Here is a 14,695-nt window from a genome sequence, read left to right as displayed (position 1 = left end):
ATTGTGGCCCTCCCCATACTGATGTTGAGGTTGGAAAGTTTGTGTTTAAACTGATTAAAGAGTGGAACCTTCAAGGTAAGGCTTTTTCAATGACTGTTGATATTGCTCGTTCTATGGATGTTATGGTTGAATATTTGAAAAAAGAATTAATGCAATGCTCTCCTCTTCCTTGTAATGGGAAATTCTTTCATGTTCGATGTTCAGCTCATGTTTTAAATCTTATTGTTCAAAGAGGTTTAAAAGAAGTTCATGAAAGTGTTGAAAAATTGCGTGAGGTTGTTAAATATATTGATGCTTCTGATTCTAGATTAACTCAATTTGAGAATGCTTTGTCTGAATTAGATTCTGATTTTTAATGGTAAGTTATGTCTCGATGTTGTGACTCGTTGGAATGCCACTTATACAATGCTCCGAAAAGCCTTAGAAGCTAAGGATGCCTTGATTCTATATACTAGTAGGTTTTTGGGTATTTCTTATAGACTTGATGCTGATGAATGGGATACCATTCAAAAAATTTGTGATTTCCTTCAGCCATTTAATGATATAACTGTGTTATTTTCTGGTACCGAATATCCCACTTCTAATTTGTATTTTGTTAGTGTTTTAAAAATTGAGTACGCTATTACTTAAGCCTTTAAAGACCCTAAACTTGCACCCATGGCAGCAGTTATGCTTGAGAAATTTGAGAGTTATTGGGAGGATTATAGTTTGATACTTTCAGTTGCTATTGCTCTTGATCCTCGTTATAAGTTGTTTCGAGTGAGACATATGTTGAACTCGTTGTATAATGATGAGGCATGCGACGAGAAGATTATGATGATTAAGGAAGCTTTTTATGACCTCTATAAATTTTATTCTACTGCATCTAATACAAGCTGCAGAAATCCTGCCTCTTCAAACACAGCTCAATCTGAAAATTCTAATCGCACGTTGAGATCTCAAAATATTTTCACGTTATTTATGTTATACAATATACTCAATATTAATGGTAGTCTTCTATTTTTATTTGTAATGTCATAATTTAACTTTTAATAAAAAAATTTGTTGCAGTTGCGTGAGGTTGATGACGAATGTGATGATTCAACTAGTTGCCCTCTGGCTGATCTTGAGGCATATTTGAATGGACCTCGTTCGCGATTAATTCAAGGGGAACATTTTGACGTTCTCAAGTATTGGGAATCTCAAGCTTCTTCTCTTCCTATTTTAGCTAATATGGCAAGGGATGTTTTGGCCATTCCTATTACATCGGTGGCCTCTGAATCTTCTTTTAGTTTGGGTGGTCGTATTTTGAACAAATATAGGGGTAAACTTTTGCCAAAGAATGTTGAGGCATTGGTTACCACCCAAAATTGGTGCAGTGGTTATCAAGCGGATGTTGAGGAAGACGTCCTCCTTGTTGGTAAAGAGATTGAAGCCGAAAGTGCTTCATCTGCATAACTGGTATTTGTGTCTCATTGTGGTTTATTTTATCTTGAAAAATCGTTGCCCTTGTCATTTATTTTCAGACTTGCTGGCAGCATTTTTCAAGACTTTTAAAATCGTTGCCCTTGTCATTTATTTTCAGACTTGCTGGCAGCATTTTTCAAGACTTTTAAAATCGTTGCCCTTGTCATTTATGTTGAGAATTAAATAGTTAAATGTATTTTGGTACTTGCTGGCAATATTTCTTAAGTTTTTGTTAAAACAACAATTGCTCGGTGATGTAAATCTGAGAGCAATTTTAAAAAACAAAAGCTATAATTTTGAAGTTGCTTGAACTTGTTATGAGCTGCTGCCTGCTGGTAGTGCTTTTGCCTTTTGGTTGTTGTCTCTGCTGAGTTGTTATTGCCTATATTGTTGCCTGCATGAGCTGGTTCCTGCCTCCTGCCAGCTTGAGGTGCTGTGTTGCTGCCTTTTGTGTTATGAATTTATGATAAGTTTTGTTGCTGCTGTTTGTTATGCTTGCTGTTTTAATTTTTCTTGAATCATCGTTTCCCTTGTCATTTATGTTGAGACTTCAATGTATATGTACTTGCTGGCAACATTTTTCAAGTTTTAAGTTAAAACAACCATTGCTCAGTGATGATACGATAAACGTAAATCTGAGAGCAATTTTGAAAAACAAAAATAAGTTCCTGCTGAGTCCCTTCTGCTTATATTATTCCTTGCTTCGGATAAGTTGCTGATCTGTTATTGCGTGTGCTGGTTCCTGCTTGTTGCTGCTATTTCCTCTGCTCTTGGGTGCTGTGCTGCTGCTTCAAGATTCTGCTCCCAAATCACTCACATTCTCACTCCTCCCTTCATCTTATCATGTATCATTTTTTGCAACCCTAAACTTGATGATGTTTCAGTTGATAAATCTGAAATCTTATCTGGGTAGTAGTGATAGTAGTTTCATTATGTATTGGTATATGTATTGTGAATTTTAATCAATGAAAATGGTGACTTTTTTTAATTGCTTGTTGATATTACTCTAATTTTAATGTTATTTATCTGCTGGATTTGTGGTAATGTTATGAAATAATTGTGGCTACAGATTTGGGATGCCTCCGTATTTTAATGCTAGTCCTCCCCTTTACAAAATACTTGTATAAGAAAGTTTTATAAAGTGATAATGTGAATGATTGTACGCCTTATTGACTAGTACAGTAATATTCTAATGCTTATGCCACTTGTGTAACGCAATCTTATACATCTCCAATCTTATGTTACCTTTGAGGCTTTGAGTGTTATTGGATGATCATGAATATCAAGGAACAATGAAGATAATTTGGGTGGACTAGCATTATTACTGGAATGAAAAGATACAAATGATATATCTTGTAATTAAAATAAATAAGTAATCTAAAACGATATTAATAATGCCGTTGACCTAGATCTAGGTGATATAAACCTTTGTATAAACCTAAGCCGTTTGATTAGATCTACATTTATTAACATTAATTATTTGTATTTACTATTTAGCCATTTAGGTTGTAAATAATTCAATTTGAATTAAGCAGTTTGTAATCGGGTCAGTTTAAACAGGTTGCGATTCGAAAACAGTTCGATTTTAACGGTTTAACGGGTTATGGCAGTTCGGTTTAGACGGTTGGCGGATTATAACGGTTCGGTTTATACGTGCGGTTTAAACGGTTTCGGTTCATAAACGGGCCGGTTTAAACGGTTAGCGGGTTACAAATGGTTCGGTTTAAACGGTTTTTTTTTTTCCGGTTTAAACGGTTTCGGTTTATAAACGGTTCGGGTCATTAACGGGTTTATAAACCATTCGGTTCGGTTTCGTTTCGGTTCGGATTTGCGCAGTTTGGTTTGTTATCGGTTTACGGTCCGTAACGGGTTGACATTGAGCGGTTCAATTCGGTTTCGGTTTGATATTGAACGGTTCAGTTCGGTTTTCGGTTTATATTTATCGGTTTATAAACGGATCGGTCCGTGATGGTTCGATTCGGTAACGGGCGGTTTCACGGTTTGGTTTGAAAAGTCCCACCCCTAGTTACGGCTCAATGAGAAGGCAGAGGTTGAGTTCTAATTGGTTATAACATCAGAGTGAATTGAAGAGCATCCCCCAATTTCATAAACAGGTATTTCAGATTTTGTATGGTTTTTTTAGTTTTGTTTGTGTTTTCATGAAGTCATTCAATCAAACAAAAATTAAACCTTTTTTTTTTATAGTAATTATTCCTGAAGACAATTATAATGAGAAAAAACTAAGTAAAAAGGCCAATCTAAACGATAATAAATAGAATTACTAGTAATTGTTGATTCTAAAAAAATATTTGCGGGTTGTTAATTCTATAAAACAATTTGCAGCTTGATAAATTTATAAATAAAATGGATTTATTGTTAATTATTGAATTACATTACTTAGTAGTAATAGTTTTTGGGTATTTCTACAAAACTTAAAGACGATTATAGAGAGAAGAAGAACTAAAATTCCAATCAAACAACATTTATACTGAGAAAAAGAGCTATTTTTTTTTTTTTTTGATTTTTACAAATAGAATTATTAGTAATTGTTAATTTTTTTTTACAAAAAAAATTCAGGGTTGTTAATTCTATAAATAAAAAGGATCATTTGTTTATTTAAATTACTTAATAGTAATAGTTTATCAACACTGATCAAGTAACCTTTGTAACACTAATTAAGTAACCCATATAATATTGATGAGTTAAGCCTTATAATACTAACAAAGTAACCCTGAACCTGATTAGGTAACCCCTATATCACTAACAAAGTAACCCAATGATGTGGCCACCACATGCTGTTTTGGTGATGAACACTTATGAAATGCTACACATGGACCCTGTGATTGAACTAGTGATTCCAAATCCACTGATTGACAAAGGAAAGCTTTCAAAGCAAGAGGGCGGGGACCTTATTCCCTCTGGCGCAGGATGGGGATTATTTGCTAGAATGTGAGGGGCTTCAACATCAAACAAAAAGAGAGAAAACTCTTATAAAAATAAAATAGATTTATGTGTTTTTTATGAAACAAGAGTAAAAAAAGAAAATAGCAAAAAAGTTTGTGAGAAGATTTGTAAGGTTGGGAGTGTGTAGATAATTATGATTTTGCATATAAGAATTTGTGGAAGTTTATGGGTACTTATGCGTGAATTCAAGATGATTAAAAAAAAAAGTGCATAAACTAAAGATGATTAAAAAAAAAAGGTGCATGAATTAAGGAATAATAATTATAAAAAAAAAAGTCAAAAATTAATTTTCTCTCGTAATCTGTTTTGTGACTTATGCTCATTTGATTGATGGGAAGATGTACTATAGCTTGCAGTAGCAGAAACGCTTGTCGCTTGCAATGTCAAATTATTCACTTGCAGTAACACAACATATTAAATTCTATCCTTCATTGGCCCTTTTTGTTTAGTTTTGCATTTTAAAAGTCTTCATAGAATATATGTTTAGTAATATACACAGCAATGCTGTTATATTTTGAATCATCATCTATTCGAGATTTGATTATAGATAATCTAATTATAAGGCTTTGTAAGATTCTAAACTGTTTGACATAAACTGTTGTGTTAGAAATCTTTTTTTATAGTGAGCGTTTGATCGCCAATAGATTTGTCGTTTGAAATTATAAATGGCTGGAAATATAGAATACAGAATAAGTATAGATCATAATAATTATTTACGATAAAATCTTTGTTTCTCATTGTGAGAAACAGAAGCATTTCTCATAATGACATTTCTAAAATTAAATTGATGTTTTTCACTTCGTGGGATGCTGACTCGGATTCGCCTATGTGTTAATTTGCTGAGTGGTGCTGAGTGGGGACATCCTTGTGTCAATCTGTTTAACGGATGGCGTTCTTGAGGTTAGGCGGGAAAATATTCACACATCTTCACACATCATATCTGCACACCATTTTCACACATCTTCGAGTTGAACAGCTTCCAGACCCAATTTCCAGACCCAGTTGAATTAGCAGGTAGTTTTTTGTTCTCCTTCTTCGTCGCTTCTTCCAGTCGTGAGTTTTGTTCTGTTCTAGGGTTTTGATGCGGCAACATTTCAATAGATTGAGTTCATAATTGCGACCGAAATCAGAATAATTTTGAAAGTAATGGTATTATGAGGTTAATGCCTTTGTTAAAATGGGTGGTTTGAGGTTGCTGGAAAATGGCTGAATGATTTTGTTGAAAATGCAATTTATACTTTTTGATAATGTGTTGTCTTCGTATGCTTTGAAACAAATCCCTCTGTTAATTTTTGAAAATTGGTTGTATTACTTTGTTGGTTGTTCAATTGGTTGGTTGATTTGTGTTGGTTGGTTGTATTTCTGTGTTGGGTTGAATTTGTGCTATGAAAACGTGTTGGTTAGTCGATTAACTGGTTTAATTTGTATTGTAATTATGTTGGTGTTCTGTATTAATTTGTATAGTAATTATCTTGGTGTTTTGTATTTGAAGGGTGAATTGTTTTTGATGGAGAAGACTGGTATTATGACTGATATTATGGAAACGGAAACTGAAGACGTTATTAGGGGCAGTGAGGTTGGTGTTGGTGATTGTGGCAGTGTCGTTAAGTTTAGGAGTAATGTTGATATGGAGGAGGAGGAGGGCAATGATATGGAGGGTATAGAAGACATAGTTGTTGCAGATAGTTATGCTGAGGGTGTTGGTGTAGTTGGTGTAGGTGCAGTTGACATGAATGTGAATGTTAGGTATTTATCCCCCGTGAAAACAATTCATACGACTCACACTATGGTTAGTAGCAACGAAATGCGTGTAATTGTTGAGGAGCCTAAGGAAGGGATGGTTTTCCGGTCTTGGCAAGAGGTTGAAGCCTACTATAAAGAGTATGCTGAGCAGATGGGGTTTGGAGTATCAAGGGTTAAAGGCGTAAATTCTAAGACGGCGGACAAACAAAGAATTGCAAGCACGTGGAAGTGTGAGTGCTGGGGTAAACCCGACATGAGGGCTAGGAGGGAAGGGAAGAAGAGGGCAAAGACAATGGGTGTTGGAGGTTCAGGTGGTTTAGTTGATGGGGTGGTATGTGAGGATGAGTTAAGTCGTAGGAAGAGGACTTCGAAAAAGTGTGAATGTGTGGCCCGTATTTATGCTAAAGTGAATGAAGATGGCATGTGGGTGTTGAAGACCGTGCACTTAAAGCATAATCACAAGATTGATCCGGCAAATTCTAAGCTTGTGAAGGAGTACCGCATGAAGCAAATGACCTCAAAAGTGAAGAAGAAGTTGATGGATTTCTATGAGCAAGGTGTACCAATTTCTCAAATACACGGTTGCATGGCGACCGAACGGAACGGTAACATGGCTCTCATCGTCAAAGATTTACAACATGAGGTATACAAGGCTAGGCGGTTGAAAATGGTTGGAGGGGACTCGGTGGCAATGATGGAGTACTTTGAAAAAATGCAATCCAGCAACCAAATTTTTTTCCATGCTCAACGTTTGGATGAAGAAGGGAGGCTTAAGAATGTGTTGTGGGTGGATGCAAGAAGTAGGGTAGCTTATGATGACTTTGGTGATGCGGTTTGCTTCGACGCAACATACCTAACAAATGAGTACGAGCTCCCATTTGCGAACTTTGTTGGTGTGAAACACCATGGGAAATCGTTGTTGTTGGGATGTGCTCTTGTTTCACATGAAGACTGTGATACGTTTGCGTGGATATTTTGACAGTGGCTAGCTTGCATGAACAACCGAGCTCCTAAAGCCATTTTGAATGACCAAGCGGCAGCTATGTGGAGGCCCCTAGCTGAAGTCATGCCAAACATGGTTCATCGTTGGTGCATATGGCATATCATGAGCAAGATCCCTGAGAAACTTGGCAAGTGTGCACGGTATGTTGTGATATTCCTCCGGCCTTATAAATTTGAATTTGTTATGTTATACAAATCTGCACAAGGGGGCGGGGGGTTGAATAGGAGAGGATGACAGCTTTTCGCAAATCTCAAGGTCTTGAGATTAGTTTCATAGGAAGAATAAACTGATTCACTTATTAAAACAGAGGCTTTGAAATTCAAGTCAAAGCTGATAGACAGGCTTTTGACTTTTCAACAGATTGTAAAATTGCGAGTTAAACTGCTGTTCTGCTGTTATGTACTCTAACGTTGCTCATTTTTGTCTAGTTACCAAGAGTTCATCAACCCCCTCAAAGAGCTGGTGTATGAGAGCTTTGACCCCAAGGAGTTCCATACCCGATGGGCAGAGTTTATAGCTGAGTATAAGTTGGAGGACAATGAATGGCTACAGAGCCTACACAAAGAGAATCGTATGTGGGTGCCTGCTTACATGAAAGAGTTTTTTTGGGCTGGTATGAAGACTATACAAAGGGTGGAGAGCATCAATCGGTTTTTCGATGGCTATGTTAACCGCAAAACCAAACTACATAAGTTTCCTCAAAAGTATTGCATGGCCTTGGATCAACGCGTTCGAGATGAAGTGAGTGCAGATGAGCGTTGCTCGAAGTACCTTAGGAGGTTGGTTAGTGGCTTCAAAGTGGAAAAAATATTTCAAAAGTTATACACGGACAACAAGTTTTAAGAAGTTCAAAAGGAGTGTGCGAGAATGATGTATTGCAACGTCCGAGGAGAGAAGGTTTTGTCTGAAAACCTTATTCAGTATTCGGTGGTCGATCGTTAATGGATAGTACCTCCCGGTGCTAGTAAGGATGTCATTACAGATAGGAGAAGAACCTACAATGTTACTTTCTTTCCAATGACAAAGGAGGTGCAGTGTGTCTGTAAGAAGTTTGAGACAAGTGGCATACTTTGCAAACACTGTATTAGGATTCTCGATGAAAACTTGGTTGAAGATCTGCCAGAGAAGTACATTGTAGCCCGTTGGCGGAAGGACATATCCCGGAAGCACACTAGGGTGAAGGTGGCCTACCATGATCCGGGCGACACGGTCACTGTGAAGAGATTTAACAAAATGATGGGAAAATTCGAGCCCTTATGTGAAACCGTTGCCATGGTGGATGATCAAACGGTCCATATGGTAATGGAAACACTGTCGAAGCTTTAATTAGCTGTTAATGACCGAAGGGACAAGAAGAGTTAGGAGAATGTTCCTGTAGTTAGTACACTGTCATCAGCAGGTGAAGACAGAACGATTTCCTCAGTTAGGAACCCTGCTCCTGCAGAGCCCAAAGACCCCTGTCCAGCTTCCATGGACCCTGTTATCAAAGATCCTATAATTAAGAAAAGGAAAAGGGGCAGGCCTAAGGGTTCAAGGCACAAAACGTTAGCTGAAACTGGCTACAAGAAAACCAACAAGAATAAGAAGCCTAGTCCTGTTAAGATTTATGCTTTGTTCTCTTATTAAAATAAGAAGCCTAGTTCAATAACTGCTTATCCTCTTATTATTTTATTCACTCTCTGACTGCTGTTATATTTATATCATATAGGATGCAGGAGATGATGTTGGTGTTGAGGAGGATGCAGGAAATGGTGTCGAGGAGGATGCAGGAAACGGTGTTGAGGAGGTTTTAGGAAAAGGCAGGAATGGTAGAACCAAGTAAGACAAAGGGGAAGACAAAGGGGAAGGCAAAGGGGAAGGGCATTCTAATCAAGGGGAAGGCAAATACGTCTTCTCGAAAGCTACCTGTAAGTATGAAGACCAAATTTATGTCATTCTACTTCAGTGATTATTTATATCACATTTAACTAATGGCCGGTGAGTGACCATTTAAGTTTGCTGCACATCGCACCTCACAGGTGAAGCAGAAATGTCTTGATGAACTAATGGCCGATGAGTGACCATTTAAGTTTGCTGCAGCAAAGGTACTATCATTTACTTGAATATTAGTGTGATTGGTGATTCCATATTAGTTACCGCCTTTCAATTAATGTATTCTGAATGCAGACTCATGTTTAAATATGAAGACTATGAGCATAGAAGAAACAGATTTTACGGGAGCATATGAAGACCGGTTATCTGTTTGGAAAAACAGACAGATATTGTTTGAGTATGACAAATACAAATCTCAGGATCTTGAGATTAGTTTCAAGGCAAAAGATTGAATAAACTGATTCAATTCAAAGTTTTGAGATTCAACTCAAAGCTTGTAAAACTAGTGAGTTAAACTGAAATGTGATTATAAGCATTTGAAACATGTGAAACAAAATCAACAATGTGATGTTTAAAGAAAGTTTATTGGGTTAGAGTATGACAAAATTTTCCAACATGTAAAAACAAAAGCATAACATTTGCAAACATGTAAAAACAAGAGCATAATAAGCATAATAAGAACAATCAAGATGTTCAAAATAAGTGGCTCCATTACAAATAACATGGTAGTGATAAACTCCAAAAGATGATCAGTGAATTGTCACACACCAAAAATTACCATGACATTGTGATCCTAATATAAGCAACTAAAATCCAGAATAAACTTAGAAAAAAGCTTTACATTAGCAGCTTCTCACAACACAAACCAACAAGCTGCACCCCCTCCCCCCTCCCAGGACAACCTACTGCTCCTTGAAGAGTAATGGAAACCCATCAAAGTAAGCAATCATATCCTTGTTGAGCCAAGCATGGAGATCCTGGCCGTTGTTGTAGATGAGATCATTGAGAACCCACTCATTGACGGAGGCCATGGGCCCATGAAAGGGTTGGAGGTTGGCCAAGTGACGAGTGCGCCACCACAGCCTCCACTTCTTGCAAACCTGCTTTACATTCCCCTGACTCAGCCAGTCGACCTTGGAGAAGATGTTGATGCAAAGGAGGTCGGGGTTGCTGAAGATGGGGTGGGCATTTGATAAAGCGTCCATAATTGGCAAAATAGAAACCAAAACCCCGTATCTCAGTACCTTCAAACCCCAGTAATGGCAAAATGAGGAAGATCAAGACAAAAAACAGGAAAATACCAGACACAATATAGCACATGCAGAAAAATTAGCATGATCAGCCAATTCCCTAGACAATTCCCCCAAAATAATTTATACAGTCATGATCAGGATCAGCCACCCACAACAACAAAGAACCATTAAAAAAAAATTAAAAAATTAAAAAAAAAAATTGGCCGAAAATCAAAAGCCCCATAATTCAGTACCTTCAACCCCATTTATGGCGAAATGAGGAAGATCAAGACAAAAAATAGGAAAATACCATACACAATATAGCACATGCAGAGAAATAAGCAAAACCAAAATATAAAAAACAAAAAACGGAAAAAAAAAACCCATAATTCTGTACCCAAAACCATTAATGGCGAATTGAGGACGAACAAAAAGTAGGAATATACCTTCAGGAGAATTCAGCTTTTGTAGTTGGTCTTGCTTAGATTCTCTAGCACAATCCCCCATTAATGGCGACGCGTGAAGAGGGGAGGAAGAGGTTTTTTTTCTCTTTGAAACAAGTATGATCTTTTCTAAAATGTGAATTGGCGAGGAAGACGAAATAAAAAAGGGGATGGAATATGGAAAGCCATCAATCTTTCCAATTCTCGCGCCAATCTGCTGAAGGAAATGATGCCGTTTCGATTTTCGATGCCAGTTTTTTTTTAAAATATTCTTTTTTATAAAATCTTTCCGTTTACTTTTTTTTTTTTTTTTTTTTTTTCTTTTTTTTTTATTCTCAAAACCTTTCCATATACTTTGGTTTTTTTGTCTTAAGAGTTTGACAATTAGATTTTAATGCTTAAATTTTCGATGCCAGCTTTTCATTTTTTTTTTTAATCTTGTTTTTTCAAATCTTTCCATTTTCTATTTTCAAAACCTTTCCATATTCTTTGGTTTTTTTTTTTGTCTTAAGAGTTTGATAATTAGGTTACCTTTCCTAATTTGTCCCATTTGTCAGATTTAAGCTAAAGGAAGGATTAGTATCGTAGGGTATACTAAGATCATCAACGACAATCCCAAATTTAAGTGTTTTAAGAAGTAGTACTCATAAATTATTACAGAGTATTTCTTTATTTATTACTTCATACAAAGTATTACTTTATTGTTCGGGAAAGATTATTAAATATTCGGGAAGTTGTTAGATTAAATATTCTTGATACATAAAATAATCTTATGTAAACTTGCCTAAGGTAGAGATTATTAAATATTCGGGAGGTTGTTAGATTAAATCTTTTAAACACATGAATGATTCATGTAAGGGAATTGATATATTTATATTCTATCATTTGCATTTTTATACGTGCATAGGAAGACGTTGAATCACTTCCCTATAAATCAAGTAAATAGTTTATATAAACGAATTCACAGTGATATAATAAAGAAGTGTAACTAATTAGAATGTGTTAAAGAGTAAGTTTTGTAAATCTTGTGAATTGCTTACACATAGGAATTTAGAACTTTATGTAGCAGTGATAGCACTATCCACGTCTTGCTTTGTAAAGAAAAATTGGTTGAAAGATGGTTAGGATTGATTAGCGCACATTCTTCTTATTAAAATCACATGAGTAACATTATCATGAAGGAATTCATATGTTGATTTATATCGTGCCGCCACATTTACATCTCTAAATCACGTGTACGGTTTACATAAAGAAATATAGTTTTGGAACTTGAATACAGTTTTTATATTTGGTCTGTTGTTTTATATTGGGTTTACATAAAGCTTTGACTTTTCAATAGATTGTAAAACTGCGAGTTGACTTTTCTACAGATTGTAACACTGCGAATTAAACTGAAATGTGATCTTTAGCATTTGAAACATGTAAGAAAAATCATATATGAGATGTTCTAAATAAGTGGCTTCATTCATACTTCCTCCATTCCTAATTATATGACACGTTTCTTTTATCAAGTTTGCGAACGCACAATTTTAATCTTAATAAAACATACATTAAGACGATTCAAACAAGATCCCACAAATCTCAACGTCTTGAGATCATTTTCAAGGCAGAATAAACTGATTCACTTTTTAAAAACGAGACTTTGAAATTGCAGCGCAAAATATTGAACTTAAAACGGTTCCTGTTTAACAAAAACATCATTTCGTCATAGCATGGTACGCTACAAATTCTGATTAATTTCACTTAAACCGATCAAGTTTAAACAGCACATACCATAGTCCTACAAGACACATACTCCGAGTAGCAATACAGATCTTCTCACTAGACATAACATCCTTCACCATCAGTAAGCAGTATGCACTTGGTACTAGTCTTCACCATAACTAGAAACCTGTTTCCTACATTCAAATTAAAGGATTAGTGAGTTAATTAAGTAACCTAATAATATGATTTTTTAAACAACATTGAGAGATTTGAACCTCAAATGCATTAACGGTGCCCATAATACGGTCATCATTCGAGTCATTAGCAGCTATCAGCATGGTCGAATCCACCCTATGAGGATCCCAGAACACCACGGTCCTTCCAAGCAAACCTCCACCCGCGTCATGCCGCCAGGACATAGTTGTGCCTAGTTTTGCTAGAATCCTATCACAATTGGTGGATGTTGCCCTCACCTCTGTCACTATCATCAAAATTGGGTTATGGGTTGCAACAATTTGTTCAAAGTGGTCGACAAAGGATGGTCGGGTGATCCTTCGGCCATTCTAAAGCACAACATCAGCTCCAACGTCCAGTCTTTTCTTGTTACCATATAGCTCCGGACGAAGGCTGACAGATTGGTAGCGGCTTGTCAGGTCATCTGGGATGAACACGTCCCTAAACACGTAATAATTGATCTCCGTGATAGGAGACCTCACCTAAACAGATGTTGAGCACATTATGTTAAAGTCCTTGAACTCGGCAAACTTGTTGAACATAGAAAATCATGTCATCATGGTTCAAAGTTATTTTATCAAAAATTATCGGATAATTGGGCCACTTATCATCGTTTATCACAATCAAAGCTAGTTTATCAAAACTGAAGACTCCACCTTGATGGGCCTTAATGTTTTTGTTTATTTATGAATGATGGAAGAAGTCAAACCCATGTTGCAATATGTTATATTATGAGCTTAATAGTATGAGCTTACAGGCTGTGCTTAAGTGTCAAATTTTGTTTTTAAGCCTTTCAAGTAAATCTCAAAGCCCTGACTCTGATAAGTGAATGAGTTTATTCTGCTTGAAACTAATTTCAAGACCTTTGAGATTCGTAATTTTCAAAAAGTTCCATCACCCTAATTGATCCTTCAATAACTTTAAAATTGTCATGATTAACTTAACTGAATATACATCATCATTAACTTAGCATTGAAAAATTACTCAACCAACAATAGAATTAAATCAAGTAACCCCACTAAAATTGGCTAAATCAGTCTACTTTGAAGGTCAAACTACCATCCAAACTTAAATGTTATATTTTTCTCAAAACCCCTAGTAATCGATAATGGAACAAAAATTGGCATCAAGTAAATTAACTTAAATTTTTGTCTCAACAACAAAAGATTAAATTAGGTCACATTGCAGGCAAATATTACGCTAAAATTAGACGAGACGAGGGTACGTATTTTACCTGCAAGAACAGAACATCATCCGTGTAGCTGCCGAATTCCGTTTTGAAGCCAGCCACTCCAAGGGAGTATATCAGGGTAGTCGTTGGTATTATTGGCTTCGAGTCTATCTTGTCCATCAACAAATTCGGAATGATTTTGGTTGTACCCTCGCACTCGACATTATCATGCTTTTCCAGCTCACAAATGGCAGCTTGCACCTCCGGTTTACCAACGACATCAGCAATGTTGGGTAAGTGAGCCGGAAAAATCTCACCAGCCTCGTTGACCATCATCAACCTGTCCATGCGGTGCTGCTCTTCTTTAGGGTTGGCGACAATTTTCCTCAGAATATCGTATTCAATGACATGCAAGGTCAATTTTCCGCTTTGGATATGAAAATAGACATAGTCATTGAAGTTCATTTCTTGTACAGGGTTCGTGTTGTACTTGAAACAATGTTTGGCGTTATCAGTCGCCGTAGCCGCGAAGAACCCAGGTGGATAAGGCATTTCTCGGTTAGGTTCCTTGGTGGGAAAGAAGAAAAGAGAAAAGAGGGTAGGTGTTTCTAAGAATAAATAAATATTTCTACAAGAAGTAAGGTTATAAGGTCATAGGGGCCAAACAAGTTCATAGGGGCCAAACAAGTTCATAGGGGCAAAACATGTCACGATAATAGAAGCTAGCAAAATTACCGATTGACTAGTACCATAAGTTGGATAAGTTCAATGGTGTTGAACAACAGTCCGACTGACATGCTTACTTCCCATGACCTTTGTCATTGAGTTGTCATTGTCAACAATATTTGAATCATGAGGAAATCTATCATTGCCATTGCATTGT

This window comes from Chenopodium quinoa, unplaced genomic scaffold, assembly GCF_001683475.1.
Source record: "Chenopodium quinoa cultivar QQ74 unplaced genomic scaffold, ASM168347v1, whole genome shotgun sequence".
NCBI lineage: Eukaryota > Viridiplantae > Streptophyta > Magnoliopsida > Caryophyllales > Amaranthaceae > Chenopodium > Chenopodium quinoa.
Note: the sequence above shows the minus strand (reverse complement) of the source record.